General features: G+C 40.4%; 1 long non-coding RNA gene across 1 annotated transcript; it reads right to left on the bottom strand.

Moving 5' to 3' along the window:
* Positions 1 to 10813: 10813 nt before the first annotated feature.
* LOC145555229 (uncharacterized) lies at positions 10814 to 18321 on the bottom strand. Its single transcript, XR_014091334.1, has 3 exons — positions 17277 to 18321; positions 13386 to 13576; positions 10814 to 13032 (listed from the first exon to the last, which is right to left on the bottom strand). It is a non-coding gene; the product is annotated as an uncharacterized LOC145555229 (long non-coding RNA).
* Positions 18322 to 21291: the final 2970 nt, after the last annotated feature.

The following is a 21291-nucleotide window of genomic DNA, read 5'->3' as shown; positions in this document are numbered from 1 at the left end:
TTGTAAACACCGAAGCTCAAAGCAATATTAAAGTCAGTGCATTTTATTTTTCAGTGCTGCTTGTTGCATGTGTCTGTTAGAGACCGAGTCCTCTCTGGAGCCCTTTGGACTTAGAATTTTAGGAAAAAATATGTTGTAATCTGCAGTTGTTTGTAAATTGAAAATATTCCCAGTTCATGTAAATGTAAATGCTGTCTATCGAATCCCGTTTATAATGTCACAATCTGTTTTTGCTAACTGGAAGCTCACAATTATGTCCTGTCCGTACAAATAAGATTTTAATTCAGGTCCGGATTGAAGTCACTTTGGTTGTTTGATGAAGGACTTGACACAATAAACTACTGAGTTATTTCTGAGGCATAAACAACCCTGGTAAAGGACCAATCTGGCTTGATAAGTGAGTTCCTGATGCAATCGTTTCTTGCAACAACAAAAGAAATACTGCTGTCACTGTTCTCCAAAAACACCTTTTACTTTTTAATGGTGGTGTGAAAGCAGCCTGTCAGCTGGTGATGATGCCCTTTGTAAGACTGATGCTCTGCTAATGGTCCCTCGGGAATTGTTTCCAGAATCCCAGTGCATCAGCTTAGCTCCAAGCTAGCATGACTGTTTGTGTTTCTGCAGCAGAGATACCAGAATGACAGACTCTCTGCTGCAAAAGATCATCTTTAAGAGCAAAGGGGCTTTTTATTTACCATTAATGTGGCTGCAGGTCCAATAGATATATCATATTTTTTCAGTTTGACCAGAAAAGGATTGAACCGTTCTTTCATGCTTTTTGCCTTTTACCAGAGAATTTTAACACTAATACAAAAGCCTTTCTGTTACTCATGTTTGATGGTTGGATGGAGTCTTTTATTTAATCAAACAACAAACACTGTGTTGTCTGAATTTCAATCATAATGGGCAATAGAATGACAATAGAAAGTACCTAGATGGCCCTTTTAGATAATGTCAAGCTGTGTTTATTTAAATGTTGAGACCATGTGAAACATTTCATAAACCTTTTAAAAGGCCAGATGCATGGTATCAGGTTCTAGCAAAAAAATGCTCATTTCTACCTAGTTGATATGCTGTATTTTCCGCACTATAAGGCACATAGAATAGACGCTGCAGGAGAGGCTGGAGTTACGTTATGCATCCACTAGATGGAGCTGCACTAAAGAGAATGTCAACTAAACAGTCTGACTCGGGTCGGCGAGGAGAGCCTTCTGCGACTGGGCCGGGGCGTGGCCGGACGATGGTCACCTTTCTCCGTTCGCCCACAGCATGTTGGTGGAGAACGTGGTGCTGAATGACCTGCAGACGACCTGATTATCAGGTCGTAGGTAGATAGGTCAGTCAAACTTTATTAACAAACCAGCGTTCTGACAACTATCCCAGCATGCACCACGCGCTTCTTCTTCTACGGGCGAAAATGAAGTGAGCGGCTGCTTACTGTAGTTGCTAGACCTGTTGTGGCTCCATATTGGTCCATATATAAGGCTCACCGGATTATAAGGTGCACTGTCGGCTTTTGAGGAAATTGAAGGTTTTTAGGTGCCTTATAGTGCGGAAAATACGGTAATCAAGAATGATTTAACAGATTATGAATTAGTGAAAAGTCAGTTTAGTTATTAATTACATACATATCTGATAAGTCCTTATTCAGAGCAAACCAAACTACAAACAGCAGACAAATTGACAGCCATATTTGTGAAAACGTTTTGTAACAAAAACATGTTATAATTCATTTGAAAAACTATCCCCATGATGATTCTTGGGAACAGTTTATGTAAAAGTTTATACAGCCTAATTCTTGATGCTGTTTAATATTGTTTGCAGTATATAGTTGAATGTGAGTCTCTTTATTTTCTTTGATGTTAAAGCTGCTTTCAGTCCATGTTGTCCAAATATTAAAATAACATTAACAGCCATCAATTTCCAATATGCTTGTAAATTATAATCCAGGCCAGAACTAATCTAGTTTCCAAATATTATTAATCAAAGTCAACTCTTAAATAGAACTTGTCAGGTTATAACCTACTTTATAACCATTATAACAAAAGGCAGGCAGCAATGTGAGAAATTAATAACTCCTGCAAATTGTCCTGTGGAGAAAAGGTTTTTGAAATAATGTACACTGGTCCCAATTTTTGTGTCACAAATTCTGGATTTTCAAAAATATTATGTGGTTTGATGTATGGCAGTTATTTTTGTTACCACTGTCAATTTTATATTTCAAAATGGTAAAAATAAAAAATATTCTAACAGTAAAATATCTACATTTTATATGGCCGCTTTGATATGTTGTAATGGACCATTTGTATATTACTATTAATAGTTTTGTTTCTATTTAAATACTTAAAAGAACAAAGAGGGAAACATTCTAACAAGAAAAACTAACAAAGTGTGGAATAACAAAGAAGCAAGTTGAAGTGAGAACAGAGGAACATGGATAAAAACTCCCACTTGGTGTTTTGTTCTTAGACAAACAGTGACGAATGATGGATGAAATTAAAACGGAGGAAGCTGTCGTCCCCTACAGGCACATAAAACATAAAGTCTTTATTGCGTTTTAGCTCCCCATCATCACCCTCAGAGTGTCTTTATCAGTGTGGGGCTGCAGAACGCTGCTAGAAATGACACTGTGGTTTGTTTGAGTTGTGAACTAATAAGTTAATACAAAGAAATCAGAGTAAAACTCTTTTGTTTGTATTGAAGGCCGTTTCAGCCAGACAGACTCAGATGTACGTTTCTCTGCTCATGTCTTCACTCTGTCTGTCTGTGGGGCCTGTTACTTCAGCAGGGCGTTAATTATTCTGCTAATGTTTAAAGTCCGTCTCCCTATGAACATACTCATAGTACTACTTTAATCAACGGCAAGTCCCCACTCATTTACAACTCTCCAAGTGACTAATTAAACAAAATTTGAAGTGAGCAGCTGGGACTTGTCCACTTACGTCTGGCCATGGAGGAATTCATGGGGATTGTGTATGATAACAATATACAGTACATGATGGACAGATCAGACTCATGTCAGGATGTAAACGGGGAGTTAAAAGAGCCTCACAAAAGTATCCAGACCCCTTGTGCTTAATTACTTTATGTTACAACCACAAGCCTCACTTTGTTTCATTGGGATTTCACAAAAACTCCAAATAAAGTGTGAAGTTGACTAAAAAAAACAAATTTTCACTTTGTAAATAACTGGAAAACAAATCTGGAATGTAATTCAAACATTTCTAAGTTTTGTGGAATCACTTGACTAAGCTGGAGATATTTTGCTAAGCAGAATGAGCAACGATATACGTCTATGATAGACATCAGACTGGATGGAGATCCTATGTGGATATTAATTTTTAAGTCATACCATAAAATTATTAATTCATTTAAGTGTTGGACTTTGACTGGACCATTCTAAATCAAAAGAATGTTTTTTTATAGACCGTTTTGCTGCAGCTCTGGTTGTGTGTGTAGGCTCATTGTCATGCAAGAAGCTGAACATCCACCTCAGTTTCAAGCCTTTAAATTGATTCTCTGTAATGATTTCCCTGCATTCAGCAGGATTGAAAGAGAGATTTACATATATTTAAGTACTATGTTAATGTTTTTATGTGTCCGTTTCTCTCTGCTGCCATAGTTCAGCATTTCAACTTGACCCATTTCACATATGATTATATATGTTTTTATAATTGGGCTCGAACACAAAATTGTGTTTGAGCCCAATTTTGTCTGTATGTTAATAATACTTTGTGTGCAAGGACTGAGGCAAACGTAGAGGACTGTGGAAAATGATACAAGTTGTACGTGTGTGGGGTCAGTTGGACCTCATTTCTGGACACAAGGGTTAAGTATGTCACTGTGTCATGATGCGATCCTGTTACGTCCCCCAAGGGCACAACACATTTGAGGACACGAGACAAGAATGAGGGTTCAACAAAATATTTTATTCTTAAACTTTGGTTTATTTTTGGTTCAGCTGCTTCTGATTTTCTGTGAAGAAAAAGAGAGTTAAATGCCCTCAGTTTCCCGCGTCCCAAAAATAAAGAAAAACAAAACCCCAAAAGTATTAACAGAAAGTTGGACCTGGTGAGCCGATCAAACAGAACAAAACGGTACAGCAGGGGGCCGACCCGGACCAGGGCCATCGAAGCCCCTACTAGAACCGGACTAAAGCAAAAAGATCCTAATACAAAAGAAAGATCGAAACCAGGACAACCGGTCCCACCAGGCCAGAACCACAACAAAAAAGCAAACAAACAAAAACTAACAGAAATACGGCATGGCAGGCTGGAGACGTCAGCTGCGGCCCACAGCAGCTGGACGTGTGCGCACCGCGCCAAGACGTGTTGCCGGTGGTGGTGGAGCGAGCGGAAGGGCTAAAACCCGGCCTATTTATAGGCGGACCAACAGCGCCACCAATTAACGTCATTAAATGACCAAAAATAAGAAGTCATCCAAACTCCAAAATATTAACAAAAGGTCATTCAACTAAAGTCTATAAGAAAACAAAGAAAAGAAATAGACAAAAATCATAATTTGCCCGAAGCACAAAACAGATCCGTCCCGAGTTGTTTTTGTTATTCCTGCCACCTGGGCGTATCGTATCGTATCGTATCGTGTCGTATCGTATCGTATCGTATCGTATCGTGTCGTGTGTTCCCCAGTATATTTAAGTTCATCTGTTGCCCCTGAGGATTGGTGGTTTCCTCTGCATCACTAGCTGCATTCTCAGTCAAGCTTGGATTTACTGTTTGCTATCTGGACAGGTATCATCTTGACGTTAAAAGCTTCTGTTTCGATATTTAGAACTCGGCGGGTCTCACCTTCATTCTCCACGATGACAAACCTTGACACTCTGATATACTACCTTTATCTTATACTTCACGTTAAAGCATAAATACATTTTGAGGAAGAAAAAGGTCTGATTTAAAGGGACTACAAATAAAAATATGAGAAGTTTGGTATGCAATTATATTAAATTATATTTAAAGAAATGTAAAAAAAATAAAAAATTAAAAAAGCATGTACCATTTATACCTCCATTTTACCCTGACATGCTACTTGGTGTGTTCATGAATGCACTGAGGCCTTTGGTTGTAATGTGACTAAATGTGAAAAAAGTTCAAGGGTTATGAGTACTGTTGCAAGGTAATGTGAAATTATTAAGCCATTTTCCTCTTTTGTGGATGATTTAAGTCTTCAATGCTGCACTGAAACAGGTATACTAAATCAGCTCATAACAGGCCAGTAAAATGACTCATATAAAACATGGCATAATGGGGAGGCTTTGTCGCTGCCTGGCACACATTTCTTTAGTCAGTCCATTAGTGCATTTTGGCCTAATGCAAGAAATATCACCATTATCAATCTAAGTGGGAAGATTTCAGCTCATTTAGGGCCTAATCAGTCTGACATGAAGTTTCATTGCTAAGATATTTAAATGAAATGTGAGAAAATAGATAAACACCTAAAGGGATGGTTGATTAGATCAGGGGTTTTCAAATCTAGGACAGATGTCCTGCATCCGTATTGTCACCAGAATCAAATGGCTGAACCAACTCTTCATATTCCAGAGTCCTCTGAATGACCTCATGATTTTACTCAGGTGTGATGAAGCAGAGAATCATCTAAATGTTGCAGGACTCTGGACCTGAATTTAAAGAGCCCTGATATAGACCAATAATGGAAGGCCAAGTTATTCCTTTTGTAAGGAAAGAGAACATCTAGAACAGGTCCAGAATGCTGCTTCAGACTGAACACGTTGTTGAACATGTCAAAAACACGTCCAAGTTGGACGCATGTGCACTTTGAAGTCAGACTCTTGATATCGAGAGTCATAATTAATCTAGACGTGTGTTGGGAGGAGCCTCTTGTCTTTTTCTCTGATGCTCTTTCAATGCATCCTTCCTCCCTCAGCCTCTTTGTACCAGACTGGGGGAGGAAGGATGTATTGAAAGAGTGTCTTGGCTCTATTTAGAGAAAGCAAAAGAATGTCGTTGTTGGGTACCTCTGCTCCATGTTTGAATTCACCAGATAATTCTGAAGTTTTGTGAGTTTGGTGAATTTCACAAACAAGCTGCTTGCTGACGAAGGTCACGTTCAGCTCTGTTTCCATCTCCCACAAGCCCAGTCTGACGGCCTGCTGATCCTGATCGGTGCCTGGCAGGACACCAACTTCAGGCCCGTACATCACATAGTGGAGTCTCTGATTGGTTGACACTCTGCATTCAGCAGCAAAAGCTTCAGTGTTGATTCACTCGAAACACTTCATCCACATAGACATTGCATGGAAGCCAGACACATAAGAGCAGAACTTAATGACATTGTGAATTTAGGCAGCTGGTAGAGTGTTTGACAGACAGTCAAAATGAGTGGATGAATATATAGATACATATCTATATATATATGCAATAAGGGAGCCAACGTGTGAATATGCTTCATGTGAACTGTATATCCGTGTAAGTCTAATATGAAATGTAACAATCAAGCTAGAACGATGCATATTTCTTCTGTAGTACAAAACTGGAAGCTGTAGGTGTCACTTTCTTCTTTTATACTTTACGTTGATGCCGATAGATGCAAATTTAATAAACACCAACATTTTTGCCCTTCAAGCAATATGAATAAAGCACAACCTTTATAAAGAAGTAATGGGATCACTCCTAAACTTCCAACAATTCAGCAGAGCCACACCTCAAAGTAGAAAACAACCATTATACATTGTTTCTCAATTAAGCTGATGGCTTCCATGATAATGAACTGTTGTGCAATTTGGACTTTTCCCATTTTGTCCCTCTAAACATCTTAATGACTTTATTAAGTTGAACCTAAGCCTTATAAAGCCTCATAGTTGGTTCAATCAGGATGCTCTGATTGTCATTTTGTGAGTCTGTAATGCTCTGAAAACAATAGCAAGAATAACAACAGCTGTTCAGGGTTCGTGTTGCTGACTGACATAAACACAAACATACAAGGCGTGTCTGAAACTCTCCTCTTGTGAGAAGGGACCAATCAGGAATATCAGCAACAGTTTTCATATTAACAGCATTCTTGTAATCATAGAGAATGTGTATAAAAAAGAAGACAAATCTTTCAGGACTAAAACAGACAATCACAATGCATTTAGTCTGTGGGGAAGATCTGGGATTGAACAGAGTCGGGGCCAGTTTGGCCGGTCTGGGAGTTTGACAAACTGCTAATCTGCTGGGAATTTCACATATAACTTTCTGTGGGGTTTCAAAAGAATGGTGCAAAAAATAAAAAATCAAGTCAGTTGTAGTTATGTAGACAAAATATCTTGTTGCCATCAGCGGAAATGGACTGACTGATTTAAAATGATTCCCATAGAAATCATCCATCCTCATCTTAAGTTATAGACATTTTTTAAGTTTCCACCTTTCAGCAACTTGAGATATTAGCAACCTGTAGACACACATCACCTTTGAATTTAGTCTGTCTTCATCTTCTTTATGGTTCCGGATGCTACAAGGTGTCTTCTTATGAATTCATCTGTCTATGAAATCTATTCATGCAGCCAAAGTAAAAATAAGACATTATTTTGCCAGGGAGCAAATCTCAGGTTTATAAAACTCCAGCAACATTATGCTCTCTGGATTGAAAAGGTTTTGTACTGGTGAAAAAATGATTCAATGATTTGGTTTTGTAGCCTTTGATTGTAGAATTCCTGCCAGCTGTGGGATGGATTCAGTATCACAAATCCCACTGGGGCAAAATTACAGATTTCCTTCCTTATTTGTCATCAAAAGCCTTGAAACAGAGGCTACATGTTTTAAGGCTTGAGAAATCCAGTCTGCAGTCCTTGTTGGTGCACCACTTAACAAGGAGCTCATTGTATTTTCCCCGGAGTAAGATGTCAGAAAAGTGCATCTGCCTTTTCATAGAGTCTGAATTCTGCTTTGTAGCTTGAAGAAACAAATATGTAATTGCAGTATAGCTGTACATGTAAATCAATAAAGCTGACAGAAACATAGAAACCCCAGCTGTGAACTCGCCTGCAGCTCAAATTGGAACTTTTGCAGCGGTTTGAGCAGAGGAGAAAAAAGCTGAGGAAATAAAAAACAAATCATTTTAACTTCTTTACTCATTCTAATGAATGTAATGAGTTCATGCTGCTTGATTTTGTTCATTTCATACAAATGTTGGTATATTTTATCAGCATTTACAGCTCCAGCTGTGTAGAGATATTGACTGGTGTTACTTGGCACTTCAAAGCAATTTTTTATTCTATATTTATAATGTAAATATTAAACATATTGATTTATAGAAGTTAAACTATGATGTCATGGTAATGAGGTTAAACAAATAAAAACAGCTAATAGCAAAAAACATGCAATATGGTTTCTGCATTTTATTATTCTAAACACAGTTTCATCATGTTTCACCAGAAATTCAGTAGTCAGAACGACGAGAGTCTCAGTGAGACGTAGACCAGTGAAATATGACATAAACAGCAGCTACAGCAGCTGTCATTATGTTTTTAAAAGTGTGGCAGCCATTTTGGATTGTCAGCTCTGGGTTGGTGACACAGGTGCAACTTTGCTCTTTGGATTTCAGAGTTCAAAGTTGGAACATTTCCAACTTTGCATGTGTACGTGCAAGAGCAGCAGAGGGCGCGCCAAAAGCAGGAAGCAAACTACAGCAGGGCTTTCTGGGTCATTAGGACCAAAACAAATGAGCAAATGTAGCGCTAGAAACAGCTTGTTGTCTATACCACAGAGAAATCCTACAACTACACAAATATGATGCTACTCCATTTGTGTTTACATTTTGTGAAGAAGAAAGTTGCACTGCTGCCACTTCTCTGCCCTACTTACTCATTTGGGAGAAGATTCAGACCATCAACCTGGAGGTTCAGAAGGTTTCATTGATATCCAGCCTGTAAGTCAACATGAATCTCTGAATCAGGCTCAAACTGTTTGCTGATTAAATAAGTGCATCACTAATGGCCTGTTTGTTCTGTCTTCTCTCTCCATCAGGTTGGGACAAACCTGGTGACGCATCTACAAAATGCGACAACATGGAACCCGTATGTCCTCATGCAGGGAGACGGGCAAAAATGCTAAAGTGACCCAAATGCTCCTTGTTTAATGGTTGAAAGTTTTACTTGTAGTTTGCTTTAAAACAGAGTTTTTACACGAAATGTTTTCTAATGTGTAGTAACAGATACTTCTGGAGTTGTAGCCAAACGCGAGTTGAAGTGATTTTTATTTATATATATATATATATATATATATATATATATATATATATTTTTTTTTTTTTTTTTTTAAAAACAACTTCTGTTTTGTAACTTTTGTGTATGAAATCTGCTGGCTCTATATATCACGTGGAAATAAAAGAAGCTTTAAATTCATATGGTTTTTAATCCTGTTTTTATATAGTGAAATTTAAAATAAATCTTTTTTTTTAATTTTAACCCATCTGTAGTGGTAGAATAACCCTCATGTTGGGTTATGAGTTTCAACCCAATTTTGGGTCCATTTAACCCAACGTTTGGTCAGCTGCCATGACCCAATGTACTGGATCAAACCATCAACCCAACCCAGTTGAGTTAAAACTACCCAGCATTGGGTCGGTCCATATTTGACCCATCGCTGGGTTACGAATTGGGTTATTTTTAACCCAGCAGTTTTTACTGTGTTTGAGATCACCTGTCCCTTGATTAAAATAACAGTAACACTTTATTTAAAGGTGGGTGAATAAGACTGTCATAAACATGAATAAGCCTTCATGAATATTTATGACTTCATGAAGCCTTCATGAATAAATATTCATGAAGACTTATTCATGTTTATGACAGTCTTATTCACCCACCTTTAAATAAAGTTACCAAAATAACTAATTGTAAGTATATTTTATTTGTTTCTGAATCATAATAATTAGACTGATAAGTAGAAAATGGCAACTTGATGTAAAAGTGCTTCTCATAATCCATGAAAATACACTTAAAAATAAAAATTAAAGAGATTATTAAATTAGACTCCCTCCACCCCCAGCAATGTTTTCTTTTTTTTCATTCATCCATTCTGCGCCCCCCTTTGCAATGGCACGGCGCCCCCAAGGGGTAGCCCTCCTAGCTCTATATCGCTACATGGCGATGTAGCGCAACACAAAACACAAACAGCCTCGCTAACGCTAGACGCTGGCATGTAGCCGAGTTCACACAGTTTGCTAGCTGTAACACAGGAAGCCAACCTGGCTGCTATGGTGATGTAGCACTATTTTCATGTGTTGTTTTTATGATAAAATGTAGTTTGCATTATATGAAAAGACACAAAGCTTTTCATATAAACATGTATGGAGGGTCTGACACCCCCATCGTCGCACACCAGGGTTAAATAAATACATTTATGGAACACACAAGGAAGATGATGTTAGTCAGCATGTCAAAAGGAAAAGGAAGTGCTCTGTTAGTCACCCAGTCACATGACGTTTCAGCACCACATATAACATACATGCAATCATCATCCAACCACCAAGCCTGTCTAAAGGGAGTCAGCCCATGTAAAAAAGAAGCCAATGTTTCATGAGACAGTTAAAAAGGTAAGTAAAACGTGCTGTCTGAGTTTACTGCTCTATATTTAAAGAGAAAAGTCTTTCCAGGAAGGTTTTAATATCAAATAATTACTGTTTATCATTATCCACCAGGACATGTAGACAGCTTTGTGTCGAAGCAGCAGTACTTTAAAACCTGTTTACCACTCTGACGTGATACACTGTGTAATTATCAGATGATTTGCCCTGAGAAGAAATTTCTCTGACAAATCAATAACAGATTACACCCGGTGTTATGAACAGCAGATTTAAGTAGCGCTGATTTCAGACATTTTAATTTGTTTTCTTATCAAGAGAATTACAAAGTAGCATTTCCATCAAACTTTCAAAAAACCTTTGGAAGATGGAGCAAATGACCTGGCTGCTGTCAGTCTGATGGTGAAAAGCTGCAGGGAGGAAAACTGCAAAAAGCCATAAAAACTCATTTTGTAACAGGAGATGTAAATAAGACAATGTTGTTTTTTTTAGGGGAAATTGAAAAGTGCATCCTGATCCAATTCAATGCAGACGTTATTCTTGGATTACAAAAATGTTTCATATTTCTTCGTCTGTGTGTTGAAAGAGAAAATAACAGAAAAATAATGTTGAAATAAGGACTTAAGCTTGTCTGTTAGTTATTGAAGTACCAGTATTATGTGTTTTTCAGGTATATGGTGCCATTTAAAAGCACAATGAAGCACTTCAAATTATATACATATATATTAAAAAAAATTCCCTTCTCACCCTCCGCGGGTGGTCTCTCTCTCTCTCTCTCTCTCTCTCTCTCTCTCTCTCTCTCTCTCTCTCTCTCTCTCTCTCTCTCTCTCTCTCTCTCTACCAGAGGCCTGGGAGTTTGAGGTTCTCCTCCAGTATCTTGGCTGTTCCTAGAACTGCACATTTCTGGACTGAGATGTCTGATGTTGTTCCTGTTTTAGCCACTGCTCCAGTTTGGGGGTGACTGCCCCGAGGGCCCCGATGACCACAGGCACCACTGTGGTCTTCACCTTCCAGGTCTTTTCCAGTTCCTCCCTGAGGCCCTGGTATTTCTCCAGTTTCTCCTTTTTCCTGATGTTGTAATCACTTGGTATTGCTACATCCACCACAACGGCTTTCCTCTGTTCTTTATCCACCACCACAATGTCCGGTTGGTTCTCCATCACCATCTTGTCTGTCTGGATCTGGAAGTCCCACAGGATCTTAGCTCGGTCATTCTCCACCACCTTTGGTCCTCACTTTGATCTCAGGGCTTCCAGTCCATATTCTGCACAGATGTTCCTGTACACTATGCCCGCCACTTGGTTCTGTCGTTCCATGTACGCTTTCAGAGAACCGGAGTGAGCTTGTAGTTGACTGCAACTAGCTCCAAAAGGGATTAGGTAAAGAAACCGTGACAAGCATGTACGGCTGTCCAGTTGTCGGGACAAAGTGGCCTGACATCAGCCACTTCAGTTATTTGTCGGTGGTACATCCCATGTAGGGGCTTGTCCTCCCATGATGGTACCTCCAGCACCTCGTCCTCTGTTCCCCATTGCCTGAGACATTCGCTGAGCACATCGTCTGTTGAGGCTTTGTCCCTGATGTATTTATGGATCTTGGATGTTTCATCCTAGACAGTGGCTCTCGCACTCACTAGTCCTCTGCCTCCTTCCTTACGGCTCGTGTACAGTCTCAGGGTGCTGGATTTGGGGTGGAACCCTCCATGCATGGTTAGTAGCTTCCTAGTCTTAACATCCGTGGCCTTCATCTCTTCCATTGGCCAGCTAATTATTCCTGCAGGGTATCTGATTACAGGTAAGGCATAGCTGTTTATTGCATGGATCTTGTTCTTGCCATTGAGCTGGCTTCTCAGGACTTGCCTTATTCGTTGGAGGTATTTGGCTGTGGCTCCTTTCCTTGTGACCTCATCGAGGTTGCCATTTGCTTGTGGTATTCCCAGGTACTTGTAGCTGTGCTCTACGTCTGCTATTGTTCCTTCTGGGAGTTAGACCCCTTCTGTGTGGACGACCTTCCCTCTCTTTGTAACCATACGACCACACTTCTCTAGTCCGAATGACATCCCAATGTCAGTGCTGTAGATCCTGGTGGTGTGGATCAGTGAGTCGATGTCTCGCTCGCTCTTGGCGTACAGCTTGATGTCATCCATGTAGAGGAGGTGACTGATCGTGGCCCCATTCTTGAGTCGGTATCCGTAGCCAGTCTTGTTGATGATTTGGCTGAGAGGGTTCAGGCCTATGCAGAACAGCAGTGGGGACAGAGCATCTCCTTGGTATATGCCACATGTGATGGACACTTGTGCAAGTGGTTTGCAGTTGGCTTCAAGGGTGGTTTTCCACAGCCCCATCGAGTTTGCAATGAAGGCTCTTAGAGTCCTGTTGATGTTGTACATCTCTAAGCATTCAATGATCCAAGTGTGTGGCATTGAGTCATAGGCTTTCTTGTAATCAATCCAAGCGGTACACAGGTTGGTGTGTCGGGTTTTGCAGTCTCGGGTGCCTGTGGAGTTGGTGTATCATATATCATATCATATATATATGAGCTTTCAATCATTTTCTTATTAAATGGGTATACATTGTAGAGTTAAATATGAATATTTTAGTGAAATGCATCCAGAAGCTTCAGCTCCCAGGTGAACCCTTTTTTCTTGTTTTTTGTTGTAGCAGTTTTAAAAAATGGGTAAGAGGTTGATGAAACTTCTGTTTTCACAGCAGAGAGGCTGATACAAAAGGCAAAAAAAAGACACCAAAGTAACTTAGAAGGATATTAGAGATGGTGTTTGTCGTTAACCCAGGCTATTTATCTAACAGAATTCAAATGTAATCTGTGCTTCCCCCCCTCCCCCCACTCACCTTGTCTCTGTTATCAGCATTTGATGCATTTAATGCTGCCGCAGGGCCAGCTCCTCAACATGAGATAATCCAGTGAGTGAACATCCAGGGAAATATAGTGTTACCCCCAACAGACAGACGGAGAGGGGAAGACACGAGATCGAACGATGACGAGCGAGAAGGTGAAGACATGCAGCGGTAATGGCTAAAATCTGGAAAGTGATGGACATGAAGGAAAAGATTTCATGTTTATTTCATGAGTAATGGTGCGTTGTGTTTCTGTATCAGTGTATATTTCTTCATAAATTCTGGATGTATTGCTTAAAAAATATTTTTTTATCTACTTATCTACTTTCAATCATTTTCTAATTAAATGGGTATACATTGTAGAGCTAAAAACAGTTTAAACTGTATAAAACAGCCTAAACTGGTTTATACAGTTTAAACTGTAAAAACTGTATAAACCAGTTTATACGCTTTATTCTGTATGAACTGGTTTATACAGAATAAACAAAGATTTATAGTCCAGGACGAAACTGATTCCCCTCAGAACAGCAACACTTTTGGCTAGTTTAGATTTTACTCGGCAAACATGTGATTTCCAGCTAAATTTATCATCTAATATGACACCAAAGAATTTTATTTCATGGAGTTGTAAATTAATGAGTCCATTAACTATTAACAGTTAAATTAAACTATTAATTTAACTATAAATTAAGAGTTATTTTAATTTGGTTATTTTCTTGTTTTTTACAGTTTCTGAATATCATGAATTTAGTTTTATCTAAATTTACTGATAATTTATTGTTTTTGAACCAATGTTGTATTTTTTTCATTTCTGTATTGACCACATCTGAGAGTTGTTGAATGTTTTCTCCAGTACAAAAGATACTTGTATCATCTGCAAATATAATGTAATTTATCAGGTTTGATACTTTGACTATGTCATTTATATACAAATGGAATAATTTGAGTCCTAACACCAGCGACAGACTGGTGACCTGTCCAGGGTGACCCTGCCTCTCGCCCGGAACGTTAGCTGGAGAGGAACCAGCAACCCTCCTGACCCCACTGAGGGACAAGGGTGTTAGAAAACGGATGGATGGATGGATGGATGGATGGATGGATGGATGGATGGATGGATGGATGGATGGATGGATGGATGGATGGATGGATGGATGGATGGATGGATGGATGGATGGATGGATGATGGATGGATGGATGGATGGATGGATGGATGGATGGATGGATGGATGGATGGATGGATGGATGGATGGATGGATGGATGGATGGATGGATGGATGGATGGATGGATGGATGGATGGATGGATGGATGGATGGATGGATGGATGGATGGATGGATGGATGGATGGATGGATGGATGGATGGATGGATGGATGATGGATGGATGGATGGATGGATGGATGGATGGATGGATGGATGGATGGATGGATGATGGATGGATGGATGGATGGATGGATGGATGGATGGATGGATGGATGGATGGATGGATGGATGGATGGATGGATGGATGGATGGATGATGGATGGATGGATGGATGGATGGATGGATGGATGGATGGATGGATGGATGGATGGATGGATGGATGGATGGATGGATGGATGGATGGATGGATGGATGGATGGATGGATGGATGGATGGATGGATGGATGGATGGATGGATGGATGGATGGATGGATGGATGGATGGATGGATGGATGGATGGATGGATGGATGGATGGATGGATGGATGGATGGATGGATGGATGGATGGATGGATGGATGGATGGATGGATGGATGGATGGATGGAGTCCTAACACTGATCCCTGTGGAACCCCACAAGTTATGTTTAGTAAATCTGATTTCTGATGATCTAATTCTACAAATTGTTTCCTTTGTCCAATGTAGCTTCTAAGCCAGTTTAATGCCACCCCTCTAATTTCATACCTTTCCAGCTTTTTTAATAAGATGATTGATGGTATTGGAGGCTTTTGTGAGATCTAGAAATGCACCAATTGCAAATGTCCTTTTATCCATACTGTATATAATTTCTTCTGTTAACGCCATCAGTGCCAATGAAGTTGATCTGTTTTCTCTAAAGCCAAATTGACAATCTGTCAGAATGTTTTGCTTTTAAATAAAATTATCTAACCTTTAACTAAACAATTTTTCTAGTATTTTAGAAAATTGACACAGTAGGGACACAGGTCTATAATTATGATTTAAATAGGGGAATTACCTTTGCAATTTTTATTGCATTTGGAAATGTTCCAGTTATGAATGACAAGTTGCAGATGTAAGTCAGTGGGTCTGCAATATCATCAATTTAAGCACATGAATGTAAAATAGTTTCATTGAGAACTAAAATAGTGACTATAGTGACCAACATAATGTAAATAAACTAAACTATATTGCCATAGGTATTGGCAATATAGTCAATGCCAGCACAGCCTGTCCTGCATGCTAAGGCTAGTTAGCATGGCCACCAATGATGCCAGATAAATGGTTTTCCTGTAATGGAAAGTTCTTGTCCACCATTAACACATTTAGCAGCAAGTACACAAAGCTGATTGACAGTCCTAAGACCCTCCCTCTGGCTCTGATTGGTTGTTTTTGAGCAGCATTTCTTCTAATAACTAATAATCATAGCTCATTATAGTAGTAGCTCAGGGAGGAGGTGAAGGAAATCAATCTTTAACAGTTTGTAGATGGGACAACCTTTTTAGATTTCAGAATGTGGTAATGAGAATCTTTGAACGATAGTATTTGTGTGGTCAGACACTGGTGGTGGATGAGATGGCCTGGCCTGCAATACTTTGTGGGGGCAGGTTCAGGTTTCTGTAGGGGTTAGTGAAGTTCCCTCACACCAATCACACCTCACCTCACCAACCCATCCATGATCTGTACCCTGCTTTAGTGTTACTGAAAGAGGAGGGGATCATCCCCCCACAGTACTATGAGCATGGAATTGACCAAAATGTCATGTTGTGCTGAAGCACTAGAGTTCAAGGGGGTCAAGCACAACACTTGAGAAACCACCCAGTACCGCAGCACCTCACCGATCAAACTTCATCAATTCAATTGGTTAATTATCTTTATTTTTCTCCTAGCAACCAGGTAAAGTCAGGTGTGGAAGCAGGTAATCAATTATGGACGTATTGTATTTTATTGTTTACGTTCAGAAATTTCACGCAAGCATCCCAACGCTGTATGGCAAGAAGGCAAATCTTTAACTTGTCATCCATAGCCGCTCTGCCACGGTGGAACAAAATGAAACCTGGAGATGTTGGTATTAATCATTTAGTCCAGTGTGTCACAGAAGACGAAAATTATGAAAAAAAAATGTTTAAGAATAACTCAAAACCACTCATTCTTTTTTCAGGCTCTCTGTGTTGGTTATACCATAGGCAGATCTGTTGCCATGGCAACTGACTGATAACCACTAAAGTATCAGGAGTCAACACCAAAAAACACAAACATTTTCCACACTAAACAGAACAGTCTGTTTTCAGGCTTGATGTTAACTTTCAGTTGTTGATCAGGTGACTTGTTTTGCAAAACACATCTATGAAAAACCATCTCAGCCCAGAACAAAAACGTCGTACCAAAAAACATGTTTGACATGTTTCCATTTAGAAAATTTCTTTCTGTAATTTCATCTGGCATAATTCTTCAGTTTGTGGAAACAGCTGCTGTTCACTCTCCCTCCAGAGCTGTGCTGTCTGCGTGTTCTCACTGCCTTTATACTGGGGGCTGATGAACGTGTTGGTCAGCCGCCTGCAGCCTCTGTACTTTTGTCTTCACTAGTGCCCCTCCCCCTTCCCATCACATCCACATTACAACTTGCCTTTGAATGCTTCCTCGACAAATGTGTTTGTTTAAAAGTGTGTGAGCCACAAGGGTACACTAACCTTTTCATGGCTCCATTATCTCCGAGGGATTTTAATTGTTCCTCATCTTTATAATCTTGACCTTCTGCTCTCTCTTAATGATTAGCTGCTGGTGAAACTGCCGTGCTCATTTAGAAACATCAGCTCAGGAAGGCAGATGCCAAGAGGGGAGAAGAAAAGAATGGAAAAAAACGGAAGAAGTTGCTCAACCCCGGCTCAAACATCCGCTCAATTCAGTCAGAAAGTGGGAAAGAGACGTCAAACCTGTGGCAATGTGGGCAAACATGTTTACAGGACTGTACGCGAGCGGGAATGTGATTACGGGTTTTTCAGTACCTTTAAGCTTTTTCCAAATGGATATTCCTCCCACTCATTGTTTTCTTGACGGGGAGCTTCAGAAGGCAGATTAACCCAGTGAAGTTGTTTCATATGCTTGAATAGGACTTCAGAGTCAAGTATGTGCTCAAGGGCATAATTCAGATATTAAACAGTCTGAATTCTGACAGGGCAAATTCTGATCAAATGTTTCTCTGGTTGACTTTCCATGAGGAAAATATCTGCCCGTTATTAGTTCTGCTCGGTATCAATGTACTGCAAAGCTGTTCTGTCACAGCAGATGATCGTTCTGACAGCTGTGGTCCAGCAGGGCATCAGGATCTGATTTCACCCAGGATGTTGAATGAACAGATGAGTGCAAAAAGATGATTAACTTACGTGCCATCGATAGACGTGCTGCAGTGGTAGAACAATCCTGTCACAATGAAACCTGGACATGTACGTATCGATTCAGTCCAGTGCGCCGTAGCAAAATTTTCTAGACAAAGAACAGAACATTCAGTCTGTTACAGTTTCATGTTTTCAGGCTTTGTATTTATTTAGAGATTAATAAGTGATCATCCAAAAACTAGTGGTGGTTGATCAGCAAATTTAAACACCTGCTCTACTGTTGATCGTCAGAGAGCTGATGTGTGGGTCACTTCTTGTTTTTTTAAACTGAAACACCAAATTCCGAATTAAGGTTGTCAGCCAAGCTAGCATAACTGAGCCACTTCCCCCTCTCTGTCTCTCTCTCTCTCTCTGTCTCTGTCTCTCTCTGTCTCTGTCTCTCTCTCTGTCTCTCTCTCTGTCTCTGTCTCTCTCTCTGTCTCTGTCTCTCTCTGTCTCTCTCTGTCTCTGTCTCTCTCTCTGTCTCTGTCTCTCTCTCTGTCTCTCTCTGTCTCTCTCTGTCTCTGTCTCTCTCTCTGTCTCTGTCTCTCTCTTTCTGTCTCTCTGTCTCTGTCTCTCTCTGTCTCTGTCTCTCTCTCTGTCTCTCTCTGTCTCTCTCTGTCTCTCTCTCTGTCTCTGTCTCTCTCTGTCTCTCTCTGTCTCTGTCTCTCTCTCTGTCTCTGTCTCTCTCTTTCTGTCTCTCTCTTTCTGTCTCTCTCTCTCTCTCGATAATTTTAAATTTTTATTCAATTAAAGGGGTTGGAGTTTGGAAACTTGTTTAGTATTTTTCAACAAATTTCAAAACTACTGAGCAATTAAATTCAGAGCATAATAAACTTTTTAGACATATTACTAGCAAAGACGTGCCCCTACTCTTCATGGAGTCGTTTACAGTGCACTGTGCAATTTTTTGTAAGCTTTGTCGAGCTGGTGCATTACATACGGCATGTGACAATCAAATGTTAGTGATTGGGTAAAAATAGGTTGTAATTTTTGATGGATGACAACACGGAAGTACTGCGTCTATGTTTAATGCCTTCCATAGGCATCAAATGTACACTAGGCTTTAATAATTAGTGTGTTTATTGCACAGTCCATCCTGTGGAGGAATGGAGACGCAAGCAGCATCAATTGGGGATGATTTTTACTGAGTGGTGGTAGAAAGTTTTAGTCACTGACTGGAAACAAAGATGAGCAAAGGAAGTAATCCTAATCTATATTCAGGGACTGTTCATGGGTGATAATCACTCCACTGACTCTGCCACACTTAATATTCATTCTCTCGTAGAAGAAACACTTTATGGACCTATTAAAGCATCAGATGAATATAAAAAAAGGACACTGCTTTGATCCAAGGGCCCTGTTGTACCTTGAAGTTAGATATTTTTTTGTGAATAATCAATATTGAACATCAAACTCTTCTCATCCTGGTGTGGTGGGAGCCGTGTGGTAAGAATTGGTCATTTAAAAGCACCATTTTAATAAAGATAAAATTGGTTGCAATGACTCCATTAAAAAGTCACCTTTAAGGCACACAGACCCGCTACAGAGGAGGCTCAAGACAATCTCACAATTCAACAATTTTATTAATTACACATCGTTTTAGTTTAATCAAAATTACTAGTTTAAAACCACTCGCACATTAAAAGTGACAGTTCTAGCATAGCTCAGAGATAGGAGTGAAATTCGGGGTAGTGTCCTAAAAGAAAAGAAACAGCAAACGAAACAGTAAAAACTAAAGAAAATCGTGCACCAAACCAGAAGCAGTTCCACCACCTGGAAAGTTCACCACCAACACCACGAGCTGACCGTTCCTGTCAAAATAGAAGAAACATTCAAATTACAGACAATACAATTATACAGTTCAGTCCACAACCAATCAAGCAGCAATAGTCCAAATTGAGGGTCCGTCCTGGGAGGAACCGATCCGCTGTAGCAGACACCAGTCAGAGCGGAACTAGAAGGATCGGTCCGAGCTGGTCACCAATCAGCCACACTGGACGAGTGATAGGAGCCGCTTTACGCCGACCAGGACGGCGGGCATGAAGCCAGCAAACAGGACGACAGGTAGGCAGCCGACAGATGATCCAGATGACAGGTGGACAACCAGAACAGCAGGCAAACAGCAGCGGCTACCAAAAATAAATGTTAGAAATGGAATCTGAAAGCATGCAAAGACAAGCACTTCACTTACCGCTGAGCTCTTTATGTAGTGCCTCTAACAGGAAGGAGGAAACGGGGAGTTTGTACAGGATATACAACAAAAGCTGAGCTAGAGCTAAGCTAACAAATGTCAGGTGTGGGAAGATTCTTACCACAAGGCGATGGATCAGCGATCAGAGCGTCGTTAAGCACATTGTTTGAGCGAACATTAATTTGCAGCTGTTATGGTAAATGGACTGAACTTACATAGCGCTTTATCCAATCATTTTTTACCACTCAAAGCGCTTTACAGTAGAGCCACATTCACCCATTCGCACTCACAAATGCTCACATTTATACACCGATACGCAGCTCGGTAGGTAACTTGGGGTTAAGTGCCTTGCCCAGGGGCACATCGACACGTGGCAGGAGGAATTTAACCTGCAACCTTCTGATCGCAAGACGACTACTCTACCCACACAGCCACAGTCGCACAGTATACAGAAAATGGACATAAATCACAAGTAATAAGCTTGATGGAGAGAGATGACGCTTGCCTTACCCAGCGTGCAGCACCAACAAACACCGAGGTCTGAACCGGAAGGAAAACAACGTGATGTCAACCAGGTGAGGGAGGCCCTTTATATACAGGCAGCCAGCGAGCGCCGCAACCAATTAGATTCAGGCACTTGTGTGAAAAGGAGTCGAAGCAACGTGCAGACAAGAGAACAGGATGGTCATTTGAACTATGATTTAATGATCCATCTTGGTGGCCTTAGGATCACATCTCTGCTTTTTGCAGATGATGTGGTCCTGTTGGCTTCATCAGATCGTGATCTGCAGCTCTCGCTGGAACGGTTCGTGGCCGGGATGAGGCTCAGTGCCTCCAAATCCGAGGCCATGGTCTTGAGCCGGAAAAGGGTAGAGTGCCTTCTCCAGGTCAGGGGGGTCGTCCTGCCTCAAGTGGAGGAGTTTAAGTATCTGGGGATCTTGTTCACAAATGAGGGAAAAAGGGAGCGGGAGATCGACAGGCGGTTTGGGGCAGCGTCTACTGTGAAGCGGGCGTTGTACCGGTCCATCATGGTCAAGAGAGAGCTGAGCCAAAAAGCGAAGCTCTCGATTTACCGGTCGATCAACGTTCCCACCCTCATCTATGGTCATGAGCTTTGGGTCATGACCGAAAGAACGA

Source organism: Poecilia reticulata, chromosome 15 (genome assembly GCF_904066995.2).
Source record: "Poecilia reticulata chromosome 15, P_reticulata-male-v2, whole genome shotgun sequence".
NCBI lineage: Eukaryota > Metazoa > Chordata > Actinopteri > Cyprinodontiformes > Poeciliidae > Poecilia > Poecilia reticulata.
The sequence above is the reverse complement of the archived record's forward strand: the minus strand, read 5'-3'. Positions and strand labels throughout refer to the sequence as shown.